A 14,926-nucleotide genomic window follows, 5' to 3' on the forward strand; every position below is an offset into this window, starting at 1 on the left:
TTTGTGGTTGATAACTTAGGTAATAATATATTGTGTATTGATTCTGTTAATGATAATAACTTGGATAAAACATCATTATGGCATCGTCGTCTTGGACATATAAGCAAGAAACGCATAGGTCAACTCCAAAAGGATGGAGTCTTGGATTCATTTGACCTAAAGTCAGATGATAGTTTCAAATCATGCTTACTTGGAAAAATGACAAAGTCACCCTTCACAGGTTCTTGTGAGAGGGGTGAAGGTTTGTTGGATCTTATACACACGGATGTGTGTGGACCCTTCAAACATGCCACAAGGGATGCTAATCGTTCTTATTTGACTTTTACTGATGATTACAGTAGATATGGATATGTCTACTTAATCAAGCATAAGTCAGAACTTTCAAAAGGTTTAAATAATTTAAACAGGAAGTCGAGAATCAATTGGGCAGGAACATTAAGATGCTTCGATCCGATCGAGGTGGTGAGTATCTTAGTTCAGAGTTCCTCGACTATCTTAGGAAATGTGGGATTGTCTCACAACTGACACCTCCCAGGACACCGTAGTTGAATGGTGTAGCTGAGAGGCGTAATCGAACCTTGTTGGATATGGTTCGTTCCATGATGAGTCGAGCTTCGCTAACAACATTTTGGGGGTATGCCTTAGATACTGCCGCCCATATCCTTAATCTAGTCCCTACAAAGAAAGTTGCCAAAACTCCTCATGAGATGTGGATTGGTAAAGTACCAAAACTAGACCACATTAAGATTTGGGGTTGCGAGGTTTTCATGAGACGCGAGACTCATGATAAGCTCGAACCTCGAAGCGAGAGGTGTATTTTCATCGGCTACCCACAACAATCCTTTGGTTAGCTCTTCTACAGACCTAGTGAAAATGTGGTCTTTATAGCTAGGAGGGCTGTCTTTCGAGAGAGAGAGTTCATTAGCCAAGGAAACAGTGGGAGGCAAGTTGACCTTGAAGAAATTCAAGAGTCAAGTGGTGAAGGAACTTCAAACCCTAGCACTCAACTTGAGGAGGAAACTCCTGTTGAGCCAATTGACAAGTATGTACCTCTAAGGCGTTCCACAAGGGTTAGGAATGCACCTGAGCATTACTATGGATTCCATATTACTACGGAAGGTGATACACTTATCAGTGATGAGACACTGATAGGTCTGGATGAACCTAACAGTTACGCGGAAGCCATGGCAGGCCCTGAGTCAGCCAAATGGAAAGAGGCAATGGACAGCGAGATACGGTCCATGTATGACAATCAAGTTTGGAACTTGGTTGAGAATGTACCAGGTCGTAAGACTGTAGGGTGCAAATGGATCTTCAAAAAGAAGACTGACATGGATGGTAAGGTACACACTTATAAGAAAAGACTGGTTGCAAAGGGTTTCTCATAAACTCCGGGAGTTGATTATGATGAGACCTTTTCTCTAGTGGCCAAGATTAAGTCTATTAGGGTTCTGTTATCCATAGCCGCATTTCATGACTATGAAATATGGCGAATCGATGTCAAAACCGCTTTCCTTAATGGAAAGTTGGTTGAGGATGTTTACATGAGTCAGCCAGAGGGTTTTGTCAATACAGAGTACCCTAATAGAGTGTATAAGCTTGAGAAATCCATTTATGGGTTAAAGCAAGCACCTCGCTGATGGAATTTTTGCTTTGATGAGAAAGTCAAAGAATTTGGATTTTCTAGGAGTGAAGATGAATCTTGTATATATGTCAAGGCTAGTGGGAGTATAGTTATCTTTTTGGTGTTGTATGTGGATGACATACTACTCATAGGAAATGACATCCCAACTCTGCAGGAAGTTAAGTCCTGGCTTGGGAAGTGTTTCTCTATGAAGGACCTAGGAGAAGCTGCCTATATTCTAGGGATAAGGATCTTGAGAGACCGGAGTAAAAGACTAATTGGACTTAGTCAGAGTACCTACTTGGATAAGGTGCTGAAAATATTCGACATGCAGGACTCAAAGAAAGGAGATTTACCCATCCAGAGTGACGCCAGATTAAGTAAGACACAAATCCCCAGTACTGAGGCTGAGATAGCAGAAATGAGTCGAATACCTTATGCTTCGGCTGTAGGATCGATCATTTATGCTATGACGTGTACTCGACCTGATGTAGCCTTTGCCTTGAGCATGGTTAGCAGGTATCAGGGGAACCCTGGCAAGGCACACTGGATTGCGGTAAAGAATATCCTCAAGTACCTACAGAGGACTAAGGACTGGGTACTTACCCTCGGTGGGAGTGATGACTTGATAGTTGTAGGGTATAGTGATGCTAGCTTTCAGACTGATAGGGATAATTTCCGGTCTCAGTCATGCTGGGTCTTTACCTTAAACGGAGGAGCAATTTCTTGGAAGAGTTCCAAGCAAGAGCCAGTGGCTGATTCAAATTGCGAATTAGAGTACATTGCAGCAAGCGAGGCAGAAAAGGAGGCAATATGGCTGAAGAACTTCATTGGAGACCTTGGAGTTGTACCAGCTATTAAAGAGCCAATGGAAATTTTCTATGATAGTGAAAGTGTTGTTGCCTTAGCCAAGGAACCAAGGGATCACGGGAGATCCAGACACATCGACAGAAAATACCATTTCATCAGACATCGAATAGAAGAAGGACTCCTCGTGGAGAAGAGGATATCATCGGATGAGAATCGAGCAGATCCCCTCACTAAGGGACTGACTCGGGTTAAGCATGCTCATAGCATAGGGCTGAAGGATGATATTAGATTTAGTAGTTAGATAACCTTGAAATTTGTAAAGTGTAATTGACATTAGATGATGAATGAAAGGTGTTTTATTTATGAGTAAAGTGTTGCTGTAACAGCCCGGATTTCCAGGTATCTTTTATGCTTATATTTTTTTGGAGTTTTGTGAGGGGACTCGGCGAGTTGGAGCTCAAACTCGCCGAGTAGGATCGCGGTTCAGGACGCGGGTTCGCGCCCGGACTTGGCGAGTCCAAGGAATGGACTCGGCGAGTCCGCGTCGTTTAATGAAACCCTAATTTCTCGGGTTTGGAGCCTATTTAAAGGGCCTTATGGCCGTCATTTGTGCTCACCAGTCCCTTGAGAGAAACCCTAGTGAGGTTGAGCGTTTGGAGTAAGTCAAGGAGCCATTATTGACCTTGGAGGTGTTATCTAGCAAGGAAAAGGAAGCAATAGCCAAGGTAGAAACAAGAGGAGCCACTTTCTGAAGATTCGAGGTCCAGAACATCACGTTTGAGGTACTATTTTCGAGCCATTCTCTGTTATGTTGATGTTCATGTTGATTTAGGGCTTATTGAGCCCTTTTGTGGCTAGATCTAGTGCTTCCTTGGTCCCTTAAGCGAGTTAGGTTATGGATCTGGACCCTTGGAGGTCCAGAGTGTCCCTTTGTCCAAGCTTTTTATGAATCCATGGGGGTTTTGGATTGGGGTCTTTGTGCTTGAGGTCAAAACACCATTTATGAGGCATGGGGTGTGTTATGAGCACCAAGACATGAACTTTACGTGATGAATGTGCTTGGGAGGGCCAGATCTATGAGTTGTTGGAGCGGATCTGACCTCAGAAGTGAGATTGAGTTGGTGCATGGCATGGACTCGCCGAGTCCGAAGAACAGACTCGGCGAGTAGCATGAAGTTTGTCCTTGACCACTCAGCGAGTGGTCTTGTCGAGTTAAGGGTCGACTCAGTGAGTCAGGGAGAGTTAGAGAGGGTTGACAGATGGACTGAGTCGAGCTGGGACTCGCCGAGTTGTTCTTGAGACTCGGCGAGTTGAGTCGTGGTGGCCCCGCGATTCATGCCAGGTGGAACTCGTCGAGTCAGGGGAGTACTCGACGTGTGAAAAGAGAATCCTAGAAGAGTTGGTGAATACGTATAGACTCGCCGAGTCGCCCTAGTGCACTCGCCGAGTCCGGTCAAAATTGACCATTGACCGTTGACCAGAGTTGACCAGTGTTGACTTGATAGGGATAGTCAACCTTAGTGGTAAAAGTGTTAATTAGAGATGTATGATGTTATAGGAGGATTATAGCTCGGAGGATCGAGCACGAGTGATTTACAGGATTCACGGGTTATCGAGATATACGAGGTGAGTCTTCTCACTATACTTTACCTTGAGTAGGTAATCAGAGGTATGTGTCAGAGTATGTGTATGTTATGTGTATGCTATGTGTTGTACTGCATGATGTCTATGTGATTTATGCTGTGCATGTTTATAGAGTTGGAACCGGAAGGTTCCCAGAGTTAGAACCTGAGGGTTCACAGAGTTTGGGTGCACGGACCCATAGAGTTATAGCCTCGAGTGGCTAATATGTGTTTATGTGGTATTTTGGGGAACTCACTAAGCTTTGTGCTTACAGTGTTAGTGTTGTTTGTTTCAGGTACTAGTGATGACCGTGGGAAGGCGCCGGCTTGATCTGTACACACGCAAGGGATTTTTATGTGATATGATCTTGGGATTTTGTATGATGTGAATTGAAGATTTAAACTTGATGTTTTATGAAAATTAAATGGAAAATGTTTTTATATTTTGCGAAAAATTATTTTGAAATTCACGGTGTTACAAGTTGGTATCAGAGCCTTGGTTTGAGGGATTCGAGTACACCTTCGGGCGTATTTGAACTCAAACTGAGGATTTGAGAAGTATTTTCAAAAAGAGTAAAAGATTTTGAAAAGAAACGCAGAGCAGAGTTGTGTGTACGATCAGTCCGCGCCCGAACGGTGATTTCCCAAAATACCCTCATGTTATGTGCTATTGATATTGATATGATGTATTCGCATGCTAGAGTAGGCTAAGTATTCCTATTAGGACTAGAGTGGCCTGATTTGTGATGCCTTAGCCTAGGAAGTGGTGAGCTGCTATGAGATGCTTGAGAGTGAGTAGGTAGCAGCGAGAGGCTTATGAGGGATCTATTAGAGAATAGCCTGTGCATGATAGAGTACTTGGAAGTTGGGATCCGAAGAGGAGGACTTGGGGTGTATTCTGAGACGGTGCGGACAGTAGTATTGGGCCCGTACTACTGAAAGCACCGGAGCGGTGTACAACCCAAGTAAGAATCTTTGGAATACCAAGGATCAAGGAGGAATGAGTTGTCGAGTGTGAGTATGCTCGAAGGGGTTCTAATTTTTCGTATGTTGTATTTCAGAGGTAGATCATGGTGAGGACACGTTTGATGCCTGAGAGCAGTGATACCGGTGATGAGGAGATCTGCCGGATCATCCACGAGGAGGTGGCTGCGGCCATCAGGGAAGATATACCAGAGATGTTCGGGTCTATTAAGACCACGCTGATTGAGACCTTTGATGAGCATTATGCCGCTCTTTCTGAGGCTGCTGTTGCAGCGGCCACCGCAGCTATTGCTGCCGCAAGGCCGCAAGGTGGTGATGTGTTGCTGTTCCGGGAGTTCAGCAACACAAAACCACCAGAGTTTGATGGGACCCAGGACCCGGTGGCAGCTATGATGTGGATTTCTGATATAGAGGGGTGTTTCTTCACTTGCTCATCTCCTGAGCATTTGAAGGTTCGGTTCACGCTGAACCAGCTTCGCTTGGGAGCGAAGGACTGGTGGAAGTTTGTGACGGCGCATTTTACGTCTGCTGAGCTTGCGGCAGTGACCTGGGAGAGGTTCACTGTCATGTTCCGAGATGAGTACGTTCCCCAGGTGGAGAGGGAGCGTTTGGCACAGGAGTTTCTGACCCTCAAGCAGGGTACTGAGTCAGTTACAGTGATCACCAGGATGTTCCATGAGAGGGCGATGTTCTGCCCTGAGCACGTGTCCACTGAGCAGGCACGTATGAGCCGATATTTGAGTATTTTGAGGCGAGACATTCGGGAGTTCGCAGCGAACTCCTCGTACCGTACATTTGCTGAGCTTCAAGCAAATGCCCGGAAGAGGGAGATTGAGCTGGAGACTCAGGCCAGGGAGGAGGCGGAGTCTCAGGGGAGGGATCGGCGACCGGCACAGTCTCAGCTGGCAGCCAAGCGGGCCAAGCCCGCTGATCCCAAACCAGGGAGCCAGAAGGGCCGCACTTGTGGGAAGTGTGTCAAGGGTCACGATGGAGTCTGCAGAGCAGGATCTTGCTACAAATGTGGCAAGGAGGGGCATATGGCCAAGGATTGCCCCAAGGGGTTTGTAGTGTGCTTCCACTGCAATCAGACCGGACACCGGAAGGCAGAGTGTCCGCAGTTGCGAGGGTCATCTCAGGGAGCACCTCAGGGATCTGCTCCTGCCGCCATCAGAGCTACAGAGAGTCGGCCAGTGAAGGCCGAGGCGCCGAGGGCACGAGGGAGAGCCTTTCAGCTGACCGCGGAGGAGGTCCGCGCAGCGCCCGATGTCGTGGCTGGTATGTATTCTTTCATGTATTTATTTTGATGTTGAGATATTATACTTATGTTATGTTATGCGTAGGTACTTTTCTTGTGAATTCTGTACCTGCCTTGGTGTTATTTGACTCGGGTGCGAGTCGGTCTTTTGTATCTTTGGCTTTTAGTCAGCATACCAGTGTTAGTCGTGAGGCGTTGAGTCGGCCTCTGAGAGTTTCCATAGCTGATGAGAGGGTGATATATGCCACGGAGGTTCTCCGAGGTTGCGTAGTCGAGATTTTCGGTGTTGAGTTCCCGATTGATCTGGTTCTTATTGCGATGGGTGATGTCTGTGTCATTGTGGGCATGGATTGGTTGAGAAGATTCGGTGCGGTTATCGACTGTGAGCGATAGCTGGTGACCATACGAGACCCTAGTGGGGGAGTTCTTTCGGTGTACGGCGAGGGTACACGTTCAGGATCAGCGTTTTGTTCGGCCGCTAGAGCGAGGCAGTGTCTACAGCAGGGCTGTAAGGGTTTTGTGGCGTATGTGATGGATACGCGGGTAGATTCCGAGAGGCTGAGTTCAGTTGAGGAGGTTCTGGTGGTGCGTGAGTTCCCGGATGTGTTTCCCGAGGAGTTGCCGGGTGTGCCTCCTGTGAGGCAAGTGGAGTTCAGTATCGATTTGGTTCCGGGGGCCGCGCCTATCGCCAAGGTGCCTTATCGCCTTGCACCTCCAGAGATGCAAGAGTTATCCTCGCAGCTTCAAGAGCTGCTGGGGAAGGGGTTTATTCGGCCGAGCAGCTCGCCGTGGGGAGCACCTATCCTGTTCGTCAAAAAGAAGGATGGTTCACACCGGATGTGTATTGATTACCGGGAGTTGAACAAGCTGACGGTCAAGAACCGTTACCCGTTGCCGAGGATCGACGATTTATTCGATCAGTTGTAGGGAGCATCTTGGTTTTCCAAGATCGATTTGAGGTCTGGATATCATCAGGTGAGGGTGCGGGATGAGGACGTCTAGAAGACAGCGTTTAGGACGCGTTATGGGCATTACGAGTTTGTGGTGATGCCTTTCGGGCTCACCAATGCCCCGGCAGTGTTCATGGATCTCATGAACCGAGTGTGTAGGCCGATGCTGGATCGGTCGGTGATTGTATTTATCAATGACATTCTGGTATATTCGAGATCTAGAGAGCAGCATGAGGAGCATTTGAGATAGGTTCTCGGAGTTCTGAGATCGGAGAGGCTTTATGCCAAATTCTCCAAGTGTGATTTCTGGTTGCGGGAGGTCCGGTTCTTAGGACATCTCGTTAACCAGGAAGGGATATTGGTCGATCCGGCCAAGGTTGAGGCGGTGATGAGTTGGGAGGTGCCGAAGTCACCCTCCGAGATCAGGAGTTTCCTAGGGTTGGCAGGGTATTATCGGAGGTTTATTAAGGATTTCTCCAAGATCGCAGTGCCACTCACCAGATTGACCCGGAAGGGTGTTGCTTTTTCATGGGGCCCCGAGCAGCAGGCCTCCTTTGAGACACTTCGCCAGAGGCTGTGCGATGCCCCGGTGTTAGCTCTCCCGGAAGGGATGGAGGACTTTGTGGTATACTGTGATGCATCGATTTTGGGATTGGGAGCGGTGTTGATGCAGAGGGGGCATGTGATAGCGTATGCATCGAGGCAGCTGAAGCCTCATGAGACGAGATATCCCACCCATGATCTAGAGTTGGGGGCAGTGGTGTTCGCCCTCAAGATTTGGCGTCACTACTTGTATGGGGTTCGGTGTACGATATACACGGACCATAAGAGTTTGAAGTATTTGATGGATCAGCCCAACCTAAATATGCGTCAGAGAAGGTGGTTGGATGTGGTCAAGGATTATGATTGTGAGATCCTGTACCACCCAGGCAAGGCTAATGTGGTAGCCGATGCATTGAGCCGCAGGGCGGAGAGCACCCCGCTGCGGGAGGTATGTTTGAGATTGACCGTGATAGCTCCAGTATTGGACGCCATTCGTGGGGCACAGGCCGAGGCTGTGCGACCTGAGATGCAGAAGAGGGAACGGGTTGTTGGTTTGGTTTCAGAGTTCCTTACCGATGGTCGGGGGCTTATGACATTTCAGGGGCGTATCTGGGTGCCGTTTGTGGGAGGAACGCGTACCATTTTGATGGAGGAGGCTCACCGGTCGAAATTTTTGATCCATCCGGGGGCCACTAAGATGTATTTGTATATGAGAAAAGAGTATTGGTGGCCCTGTATGAAGAGGGATGTCGCGTGGTTTGTTGAGAGGTGCTTGACCTGCCGGAGGGTTAAGGTCGAGCACCAGAGGCTGCATGGTAAGTTGCAGCCATTGGAGGTTCCCGAATGGAAGTGGGAACATATCACTATGGATTTCATCACCAAATTGCCAAGGACTGCCAGAGGATTTGATGCAATTTGGGTGATTGTGGACAGATTGACGAAGAGCGCTCACTTCCTTGCTATCAGCGAGAGTTCTTCAGCAGAGAAATTGGCGGAGGTGTATGTGAGGGAAGTGGTATCTCGGCATGGGGTGCCGATCTCGATTGTTTCAGACTGTGATGTGCGTTTCACTTCCAGATTCTAGAAGAAATTTCATGAGGAGTTGGGTACTAGACTGCATTTTAGTACCGCATACCATCCCCAGACAAACGGTCAGAGTGAGCGGACGATTCAGACGCTCGAGGACATGCTTCGAGCATGTGTGTTGGATTTTGGGGGTATCTGGGATGCCTATTTGCCCTTGGCAGAGTTTTCCTACAACAACAGCCATCATTCGAGCATTGGTATGCCACCCTTTGAGTTGTTGTATGGGAGGAGGTGTCGGACCCCCATTTGTTGGGGAGAGGTTGGTTAGCGGGTGATGGGCAGTACAGAGATCGTGCTTCAGACGACAGAGTAGATTCAGCAGGTCAGAAAGAGGTTGTTGACCGCTCAGAGCCGACAGAAGAGTTATGCAGACAGACGCCGGTCCGAGCTTGAGTTTCAGGTTGGCGACCTTGTACTCCTGAAGGTCTCTCCTTGGAAAGGAGTGATTCGATTCAGGAAGAGGGGCAAGTTGGGTCCCCGATATATTGGTCCTTTCCGAGTGATCGCGAGGGTAGGTCGGGTAGCCTATCGTTTGGATTTGCCAGCAGAGTTGGGGCAGATTCACGACACTTTTCATGTGTCGCAGCTGAGGAAGTCTATAGCCGATGAGTCGGCAGTGGTTCCATTAGAGGATATTCAGGTGGATGCAAGCCTGAATTATGCCGAGAGACCAGTGGCCGTCAGAGATCAGAAGATCAAGGTTTTGAGGAACAAGGAGGTACCCCTGGTATTGGTTCAGTGGCAGCATCGAAAGGGATCAGAGATGACCTGGGAGCCGGAGCGTGAGATGCGTGAGCAGCATCCGGAGCTATTTGCAGAGCGAGACTTCGAGGGCGAAGTCTAGTTCTAGTGGGGCAGAATTGTAATAGCCCAGATTTCCAGGTATCTTTTATGCTTATATTTTTTTCGAGTTTTGTGAGGGGACTCGGCGAGTTGGAGCTCAAACTCGCCGAGTAGGATCGCGGTTCAGGACGCGGGTTCGCGCCTGGACTCGGCGAGTCCGCGTCGTTTAATGAAACCCTAATTTCTCGGGTTTGGAGCCTATTTAAAGGGCCTTATGGCCGTCATTTGTGCTCACCAGTCCCTTGAGAGAAACCCTAGTGAGGTTGAGCGTTTGGAGTAAGTCAAGGAGCCATTATTGACCTTGGAGGTGTTATCTAGCAAGGAAAAGGAAGCAATAGCCAAGGTAGAAACAAGAGGAGCCACTTTCTGAAGATTCGAGGTCCAGAACATCACGTTTGAGGTACTATTTTCGAGCCATTCTCTGTTATGTTGATGTTCATGTTGATTTAGGGCTTATTGAGCCCTTTTGTGGCTAGATCTAGTGCTTCCTTGGTCCCTTAAGCGAGTTAGGTTATGGATCTGGACCCTTGGAGGTCCAGAGTGTCCCTTTGTCCAAGCTTTTTATGAATCCATGGGGGTTTTGGATTGGGGTCTTTGTGCTTGAGGTCAAAACACCATTTATGAGGCATGGGGTGTGTTATGAGCACCAAGACATGAACTTTACGTGATGAATGTGCTTGGGAGGGCCAGATCTATGAGTTGTTGGAGCGGATCTGACCTCAGAAGTGAGATTGAGTTGGTGCATGGCATGGACTCGCCGAGTCCGAAGAACAGACTCGGCGAGTAGCATGAATTTTGTCCTTGACCACTCAGCGAGTGGTCTTGTCGAGTTAAGGGTCGACTCAGTGAGTCAGAGAGAGTTAGAGAGGGTTGACAGATGGACTGAGTCGAGCTGGGACTCGCCGAGTTGTTCTTCAGACTCGGTGAGTTGAGTCGTGGTGGCCCCGCGATTCATGCCGGGTGGAACTCGTCGAGTCAGGGGAGTACTCGACGTGTCAAAAGAGAATCCTAGAAGAGTTGGTGAATACGTATAGACTCGCCGAGTCGCCCTATTGCACTCGCCGAGTCCGGTCAAAATTGACCATTGACCGTTGACCGTTGACCAGAGTTGACCAGTGTTGACTTGATAGGGGTAGTCAACCTTAGTGGTAAAAGTGTTAATTAGAGATGTATGATGTTATAGGAGGATTATAGCTTGGAGGATCGAGCACGAGTGATTTCCAGGATTCGTGGGTTATCGAGATATACGAGGTGAGTCTTCTCACTATACTTTACCTTGAGTAGGTAATCAGAGGTATGTGTCAGAGTATGTGTATGTTATGTGTATGCTATGTGTTGTACTGCATGATGTCTATGTGATTTATGCTGTGCATGTTTATAGAGTTGGAACCGGAAGGTTCCCAGAGTTAGAACCTGAGGGTTCACAGAGTTTGGGTGCACGGACCCATAGAGTTATAGCCTCGAGTGGCTAATATGTGTTTATGTGGTATTTTGGGGAACTCACTAAGCTTTGTGCTTACAGTGTTAGTGTTGTTTGTTTCAGGTACTAGTGATGACCGTGGGAAGGCGCCGGCTTGATCTGTACACACGCAAGGGATTTTTATGTGATATGATCTTGGGATTTTGTATGATGTGAATTGAAGATTTAAACTTGATGTTTTATGAAAATTAAATGGAAAATGTTTTTATAGTTTGCGAAAAATTATTTTGAAATTCACGTGTTACAGTTGCTATCTCTTGTCGATCGTTTACTATATTTCTTTTGCATGTTTTGACTTCCAGAATAATTATGTTTAGTATATCATATTATTCAAACCTCCACAGTCGGTCATATGTCGGAAGTAGGTATGAATCAAGACTGTCATGATTGGTTACAGAGGTCTAAGGTGTTGGACATGGCCACAACAATCATGAGTGCTCATAAGTTCTGAGCATTGGACTCAACCCACACTCATTGGAATCACTTCATGGAATTTATCTCGAGTGATCGTGAGACGGTAATATCATATAAGTCTTCAAACCTAGAGATATGATTTGTTACTTATGAGTTGGTTATGCATTGATTGTACATAAACGCATTGGTAACTCGATGTTATAAAACGTGCTTTTGTGTATAATCCAATGAGTAGTAGAACAAACATATGAGTCGAAGTTTATTTGTTCCTTCTTGGATTAGAAGCTGATATCTGGGCCCCTCGATGATTTTGTTTTGACCTATGTACCGGGCCCGGTCAGAACTAAGTTGATGTGTTCAATTAAGTTCTTTGTCAAACAAATCGGAAATCAGGAAACAAACTACTGGACAATAAGTAAGACATTGTTCCATGTATTTGTCTGGCTGGTATCTAGAACAGAGGATTATATGATCACTTATCTTAAATGGCGTATCATCATCTTCTCAGTTCCAAGAGACCTTGAAAGAGCTACGATTGCTGATTGGTTCCTGAAGTCACACTTGCAGTTATAGTTATTAGACTTATCCAAGTTGGAGACTGTTGGATAAGGTGTCTAAGTCCATAACTATTTCTGGTATGTACTTGACTCGACCCTTCATGGTCCATTTGGGTTGCATTGCACCATGAAATTGGATAGACTAAATGAGAGAAATAACACTTGTGGTTTATTAATATATTATAAGTTCTAATATATTAATAGTATTATTTAATTAGTATTGATCAATAATTAATTCGGAATTAATTAAGTGATCAAAAGATAACTAATTAAATATATGGGTTGATTATGTAAATCATCCATAACTTGTATAGTGGGCTAAGAGGCTCCATGGATTATCAAGTTGTGTTAAACCCATAGGATGCTCCATGGATGCTCCATGGTAGGGGTGAGCAAAAACCGAACCGCAAACCGAAAAAACCGCACAAACCGAAACCGAAATGAAAACCGATGGTGCGGTTTTTAGTTTTGTAAAAACCGAAAATACTCGGTGCGGTGCGGTTTCTAGTCTCGCAAAAACCACAAAAAACCGATCCGCACCGCATATATATATATATATATATATATATATATATATATATATATATATATATATTAAGTGTTGATATTTATAAGAACCAAGAACTTATGACAATTAAAATTTCTATAAATATAAATATCTATCTTATCTATCGGATGATGATTGTATATTTTTAAGCATACAGTCAGTGGTATTTACAATAACAAATAATGTTTATGACATTTTTTAACATTTAAATGTGAAGACTACTAGTGATGATAGTATCATTTTTATGAATACATTAATTGGTATTATTGCATGTACATGTGAAACAAATATTATATTAATTTGTATTATGTTCAAGCACAAGAAACATGTTGGATGAGTGGTTATGTAATTTGCTTTCAAACCAATAGGTGGTGGTATCGGTTCATCTCCAAAAAATGATTAACCCTCCTCATATGAGTCAAAGTAACTCGCCGAGTTACTTGAGTTTTAGTAAAAAGGCAAAATGAAAACCCAAAAAGAAAAAAAAAACTAAGAAAAAACCGCAAAAGAAAACCGAACCGTATAAAAACCGAACGGTGCGGTTTCTAAATTTCAAAAAACCAAAGTTGCGGTTTTCGGTTCGGTTTTGGGCAAAAACCGCACCGAACCGCACCATGCTCACCCCTACTCCATGGGAGTTACAAACCCATGGGTCATGGAAATGAAGAGTCATGACACATTAGGTTTTACATGGTGTAACCCTAGATGTGTCAGCACTATATAAGGAACTCATTCTCCACCAAAATTGGCTACACATGAACAAGTGAGGGCTAGGCCGATTTTTGCAAGTGTAAGATTCTTTCAAAAGTTTACTCCTTTGCATTTGGTGTTGTGTGAAGCATTTGAGGCATCACACTTGGGGTGCTAGGCTCACAAGGTTTCAAGGATCATAAGCAACAGCAAGGTAAGTTATTCTATCTTTCATTCAAGTTAAAAATTGTTCCCCATGTATGCTAGATAGGAATATAACCTTGGAATTTAACTTTGCATGATAATTAGACAAACACAGATCCAAGGTTATTAGGGTTGCATGTCCACTTAAGAAGTGTTAGAATGCTCAAAACCCATCAGTTGGGAATATGTATCGCTTTGGAATTGTGAGTGAGTTTGGATAAGTCAGATCTCGGGTCAGTTTCCTGCTAGTGTTTGGGTTATCAAGGATCATATATGCCATCGTGCATGCCAAAAAGTCCTTGATGGACCCACAGAGGGACGCATCTTGCAGAGTGGGTTCCGCGCGTACCGTTATCATTCTGGATCTTTGTTGGGATCGGTGCAGGAGTAATATGTAGAGGAAACTCGGTCAGGGTTAGACCGATAGTTCTCCAATAAAGTCAACATTCAGTGGTTCTATCATGGTTCGGGCATGGTCAGCAGTTGTCTATGGAAGAACTTTGGAGTTCAAGGCACTATCGTTGCTAGGACAGGACTAGTAGCATGAAGATGGTGATGTCAGTTGCGGGTGTTAGATGCATTAAGTATTTGGTCCTTGGATGTTCAGGAGAATTGCATTTCCAGCATGGGTTGTGTTCGGTTAGAGTTTAGAGGTGCTGCAAGATTGGAAGTGGGAACGAGGATTCGTCAGCCAGAGTGAAGATTAAGGCCTTTAGTTGACAGCATGGTAGATGGAGGGAGGTGTCAGACTATACCAGATTTCAAGAGTACTCTTCAAGCTTTCAGAGGATTGGAGATGTTAAGGTTTGACTGATAATTGATCGCTAGCATTAGTAAGCTCAGATTGTCGGCAATGGACTATTAGGAAGTAAGAAGGATTGGGAATCCTTCAATTCTTACGTACCGTGAAGACTTAGTCAAATCTAAGTGGGGGAGAGACATTTTGTAAAGTTCTCGAAATGTGAATCCTGGTTGCGCGAGGTGCAATCTCTTGGGCACCTTGTCAACCAGAAGGGTATTCTGGTCGATCTGGCCAAGATAGAGGTCAAGATGCAGTGGGAGATTCCGAGGTATCCAACTGAGATCCGGATTTTCCTGGGTCTAGCGGGTTATTACCAGAGATTTATATGAGACTTTTCCGAGATTGTGACTCCTTTGACCCGACTGACCAAGAAGTCATTGGCCTTTCACTAGGGGCCTGAGAAGCAGGCAGCCTTCGAGACTCTCAGACAGCAGGTTTTGGGAACCAGGTTAGAGCTCCAGTTAGGACTCAAGTTCAGTTGTGTGTTAGGTCGAGTACGTGTTCGACCGGAATGG

Source organism: Lactuca serriola, chromosome 9 (genome assembly GCF_051521515.1).
Source record: "Lactuca serriola cultivar US96UC23 chromosome 9, Lser_US96UC23_V15, whole genome shotgun sequence".
Classification (NCBI taxonomy): Eukaryota; Viridiplantae; Streptophyta; class Magnoliopsida; order Asterales; family Asteraceae; genus Lactuca; species Lactuca serriola.